Below are 6000 nucleotides of genomic sequence, written 5' to 3' on the forward strand. Positions count from 1 at the left end.
CAGCCACCGCCATATATAATGGGCTCCTGAGTGGCGCAGCGGTCTAAGGCACTGCATCTCAGTGTGAGAGGTGTCACTACAGTCCCTGGTTCAAATCCAGAATCAAAAGTAAGATGGTGCCAATAGAGATGGCAGCTTAGCTTCTAGTCCTTAGGAACGGTACAGTGTTTTGTTTTTTATTTATTATTTATTACATTGTTAGCCCAGAAATCCTGAAGTGATATTACATACAGCCAGGAAGAACTATTGGATATCAGAGAGACGTCAATTTACCAGCACAATCAGCACTACGGCCAGGATTACGACTTTCCCAAAGGGGATCCTTTGTCTGCACCTCCCAGGGAATTTAAACTGATTCCAGAGGCCGACCCAAAACAACGCCGCCGCAGTAGAGGGTGCCGGAGTGATCTTCTAGTGAGGCTTCGGGTGTGCGCACACCACCCACCGCTTCCGAGTATATTACTTGCTAACGTCCAAGTCCCTAGTTAACAAAATCTACAAAATCAGGGTAAGAGTTGCTTTCCAAAGAGATATCCGGAAACAAGGCTAGCTGAGGACATGCTGTCAGGGGCCGCACAGCCAACGGGATTTTCAGTGAATCGCGCCGACAGGAATAAACATCTCTCCGGTAAGAAGAAGGGCAGGGATGTATGTTCCATGATTAACGACTCGTGGTGTGATTGTAACAACATACCAGAACTCAAGTCCTTTTGTTCACCTGACCTAGAATTCCTCACAATCAAATGCTGACCGTATTATCTTCCAAGGGAACTCTCCTCGGGTTATCGTCACAGCCGTATATATCCCCCCACAAGTGGATAACAAGACGGCCATCATTGAACTTCACTGGATTTTATGCAAACTGGAAACCATATATCCTGAGGCTGCATTTATTGTAGCTGAGGATTTTAATAAAGCTAATCTGTGAACAAGGCTACCTAAATTCTATCAGCATATTGATTGCAGTACACAAGCGAGTAACACACTCGACCATTGCTACTCTAACCTCCGCGTTGCATACAAGGCCCTCCCCCACCCTCCTTTTGGCAAATCCGACCATGACTCCATCTTATTGCTCCCCTCCTATAGGCAGAAACTAAAACAGGAAGCACCCATGCTTAGGTCTATCCAACGCTGGTCTGACCAATCGGATTCCATGCTTCAAGATTGCTTCAATCACGTGGACTGGGATATGTTCCAGGTGGCCTCAGAGAATAACATTGACGTATACGCTGACTCGAAGAGTGAGTTTATAAGAAAATGTATAGGAGATGTACCCACTGTGACTATTAAAATCTTCCCTAACCAGAAACTGTGGATTGATGGCAGCATTTGCGCAAACCTGAAAGCACGTACCACCGCATTTAATCATGGCAAGGCGACTGGAAACATGGCCAAATACAAACGGTGTAGTTATTCCCTCCAATATGCAATCAAACAAGCAAAGTGTCAGTATAGAGACAAAGTGGAGTCGCAAGACATATGTGGCAGGGTCTACAGACAATCACGGATTACAAAAAGAAACCAGCCCTGTCATGGACATTGATGTCTCGCTTCCAAACAAATTCAACAACTTCTTTTTGTATTTGGCAATGTTTCCAGTCGCCATGCCATGAATAAATGCGGTGGTATGTGCTTTCAGTTTTGTGCGAATGCTGCCATCAATCCACAGTTTCTGGTTAGGGAAGGTTTTAATAGTCACAGTGGGTATAGCACCCGTGATATGCAACCTTTCAGGGAAGTTAGGAACAAATATACACAGGCAGTTAGGAAAGCTAAGGCTAGCTTTTTCAAGCAGAAATGTGCATCCTGTAGCACAAACTCAAAAAAGTTCTGGGACACTGTAAAGTCCATGGAGAATAAGAGCACCTCATCCCAGCTGCCCACTGCACTGAGGCTAGGAAACACTGTCACCACTGATAAATCCACGATAATTGAGAATTTCAATAAGCATTTTTCTACGGCTGGCCATGCTTTCCACCTGGCATACCTACCCCGGTCAACAGCCCTCCACCCCCACAGCAACTCACCCAAGCCTCCCCCATTTCTCCTTCACCCAAATCCAGATAGCTGATGTTCTGAAAGAGCTGCAAAATCTGGACCCCTACAAATCAGCCGGGCTAGACAATCTGGATCCTCTCTTTCTAAAATTATCTGCCGAAATTGTTGCAACCCCTATTACTAGCCTGTTCAACCTCTCTTTCGTATCGTCTGAGATTCCCATAGATTGGAAAGCTGCCGCGGTCATCCGCCTCTTCAAAGGGGGAGACTCTAGACCCAAACTGCTACAGACCTATATCTATCCTACCATGCCTTTCTAAGGTCTTCGAAAGCCAAGTTAACAAACAGAATACTGACCATTTTGTATCCCACCATACCTTCTCCGCTATGCAGTCTGGTTTCAGAGCTGTTCATGGGTGCACCTCAGCGACGCTCAAGGTCCAAAACGATATCATAACCGCCATCGATAAGAGACATTACTGTGCAGCCGTATTCATAGACCTGGCCAAGGCTTTCCACTCTGTCAATCACCACATTCTTATCGACAGACTCAACAGCCTTTTTTCTCAAATGATTGCCTCGCCTGGTTCACCAACAACTTATCTGATAGAGTTCAGTGTGTCAAATCGGAGGGCCTGTTGTCCAGACCTCTGGCAGTCTCTATGGGGGTGCCACAGGGTTCAATTCTCGGGCCGACTCTTTTCTCTGTGTACATCAATGATGTCGCTCTTGCTGCTGGTGATTCTCTGATCCACCTCTACGCAGACAACACCATTCTGAATACTTCTGGCCCTTCTTTGGACACTGTGTTAACTAACCTCCAGACGAGCTTCAATGCCATACAACTCTCCTTCCGTGGCCTCCAACTGCTCTTAAATGCAAGTAAAACTAAATGCATGCTCTTCAACTGATCACTGCCCGCACCTGCCCGCCCGTCCAGCATCACTACTCTGGACGGTTCTGACTTAGAATATGTGGACAACTACAAATACCTAGGTGTCGGGTTAGACTGTAAACTCTCCTTCCAGACTCACATTAAGCATCTCCAATCCAAAATTAAATCTAGAATCAGCTTTCTATTTCACAACAAAGCATCCTTCACTCATGCTGCCAAACATTCCCTTGTAAAACTAACCATCCTACCAACCCTCGACTTATGTCATTTACAAAATAGCCTCCAACACTCTACTCAACAAATAGGATGCAGTCTATCACAGTGCCATCCGTTTTGTCACCAAAGCCCCATATACTACCCTCCATTGTAACCTGTACGCTCTTGTTGGCTGGTCCTCGCTTAACACTCGTCGCCAAACCCTCTGGCTCCAGGTCATCTACAAGTCTCTGCTAGGTAAAGCCCCGCCTTATGTCAGCTCACTGGTCACCAAAGCAGCACCCACCCGTAGCACGCGCTCCAGCAGGTATATTTCACTGGTCACACCCAAAGCCAATTCTTCATGTGGCCACCTTTCTTTTCAGTTCTCTGCTGCCAATGACTGGAACGAACTGCAAAAATCACTGAAGCTGGAGACTCATATCTCCCTCACTAGCTTTAAGCCCCAGCTGTCAGAGCAGCTCACATATCACTGCACCTGTACATAGTCCATCTGTAATTAGCCCATCCAACTACCTCATCCCCATACTGTATTTATTTATTTATTTTGCTCCTTTGCACCCCAGTATCTCTACTGGCACATTCATCTTCTGCACATCTACCATTCCAGGGTTTAATTGCTATATTGTAATTACTTCGCCACCATGACCTATTTATTGCCTTACCTCCCTTATCCTACTTCATTTGCACATGCTGTGTGTAAACTTTTTCTATTGTATTATTGACTGTATGTTTGTTTATTCCATGTGTAATTCTGTGTTGTTGTATGTGTCGAACTGCTTTGCTTTGTCAAAATCTGGACAAGAGGAATACCTATGTAAGAATGCTGTTCATTGACTACAGCTCTGCATTCAACCCCATAGTACCCTCCAAACCCATCATTAAGCTTGAGACCCTGCGTCTCGACCCCGCCCTGTGCAACTGGGTCCTGGACTTCCTGATGGGCTGCCCCCAGGTAGTGAAGGTAGGAAACAACATCTCCACTCCGCTGATCCTCAAAACTGGGGCCCCACAAGTGTGCATTCTCAGCCCCCTCCTGTACTCCCTGTTCACCCACGACTGTGTGGCCATGCACGCCTCCATCTCAATCCTCACGTTTGCAGACGACACCACAGTGGTAGACTTGATTACCAACAACGACAAGACAGCCTACAGTGAGGTGGTGAGGGCCATCGGAATTTGGTGTCAAGAAAATAATGTCTCACTCAATGTCAGCAAAACAAAAGAGATGATTGTGGACTTCAGGAAACAGCAAAGGGAGCACCCCCATATCCACATCGAAGGGACAGCAGTGGAGAAGGTGGAAAGTTGTACATATCACCGACAAACTGAAATGGTCCACACACACATACAGTGTGGTGAAGAAGGCGCAACTGCCCCTCTTCATCCTCAGGAGGCTGAAAAAATGTGGCTTGTCACCGAAAACCCTCACTAGCTTTTACAGGTGCACAATTGAGAGCATCATGTCAGGCTGTACCACCACCTGGTACGGCAACTGCACCGCCCACAACCGCAAGGCTCTCCAGAGGGTGGTGCGGTCTGTACAACGCGTCACCTGGGGCAAACTACCTGCCCTCCAGGACACCTACAGCACCCGATGTCACAGGAAGGCAAAAAGATCATCAAGGACAATAACCACCCGAGTCACTGCCTGTTCACCCCGCTTCCATCCATAAGGCGAGGTCAGTACAGGTGCATCAACGCTGGGACAGAGAGATTGAAAACAGCTTCTATCCCAAGGCCATTATATTGTTAAACAGCCACCACTAGCACAGAGAGGTGGCTGCCTAACTACAGACTTGATATCATTGGCCACTTTAATAAATGGAACACTAGTCACTTTAATAAGGCCACTTTAAGAAGGTTTACATATCTCGCATTACTCATCTCAAATGTATACAGTCATGGCCAAAAGGTTTGAGAATGACACAAATATACATTTTCACAGTCTGCTGCCTCAGTTTGTATGATGGCAATTTGCATATACTCCAGAATGTTATGAAGAGTGATCAGATGAATTGCAATTAATTGCAAAGTCCCTCTTTGCCATGCAAATGAACTGAATCCCCCCAAAAAACATTTCCACTGCATTTCAGCCCTGCCACAAAAGGACCAGCTGATTGAGTACAAATAACAGACTGGAAGCTTCAAAAGGAGGGTGGCGCTTGTTCTACCTTTGTCAAACATGGTTACCTGCAAGGAAACACGTGCAGTCATAATTGCTTTGCACAAAAAGGGCTTGACATGCAAAGATATTGCTGCCAGTAAGATTGCGCCTAAATCAACCATTTATTGGGTCATCAAGAACTTCAAGGAGAGCGGTTCAATTGTTGTGAAGAAAGCTTCAGGGCACCCAAGAAAGTCCAGCAAGCGCCAGGACCGTCTCCTAAAGTTGATTCAGCTGCGGGATCGGGGCACCACCAGTACAGAGCTTGCTCAGGAATGGCAGCAGGCAGGTGTGAATGCATCTGCACGCACAGTGAGGCGAAGACTTTTGGAGGATGGCCTGGTGTCAAGAAGGGCAGCAAAGAAGCCACTTCTCTCCAAGAAAAACATCAGGGACAGACTGATATTCTGCAAAAGGTAGAGGGATTGGACTCTGATGAATCCCCTTTCCGATTGTTTGGGGCATCCGGATAAAAGCTTGTCCGGAGAAGACAAGGTGAGCGCTACCATCAGTCCTGTGTCATGCCAACAGTAAAGCATCCTGAGACCATTCATGTGTGGGGTTGCTTCTCAGCCAAAGACGTGGGCTCACACACAATTTTGCCTAAGAATACAGCCATGAATAAGAATGGTACCAACACATCCTCCGAGAGCAATTTCTCCCAACCATCCAGGAACAGTTTGTTGACGAACAATGTATTTTCCAGCCTGATGGAGAACCT

The sequence above is a fragment of the Oncorhynchus nerka genome, linkage group LG7 (assembly GCF_034236695.1).
Source record: "Oncorhynchus nerka isolate Pitt River linkage group LG7, Oner_Uvic_2.0, whole genome shotgun sequence".
Taxonomy (NCBI): domain Eukaryota; kingdom Metazoa; phylum Chordata; class Actinopteri; order Salmoniformes; family Salmonidae; genus Oncorhynchus; species Oncorhynchus nerka.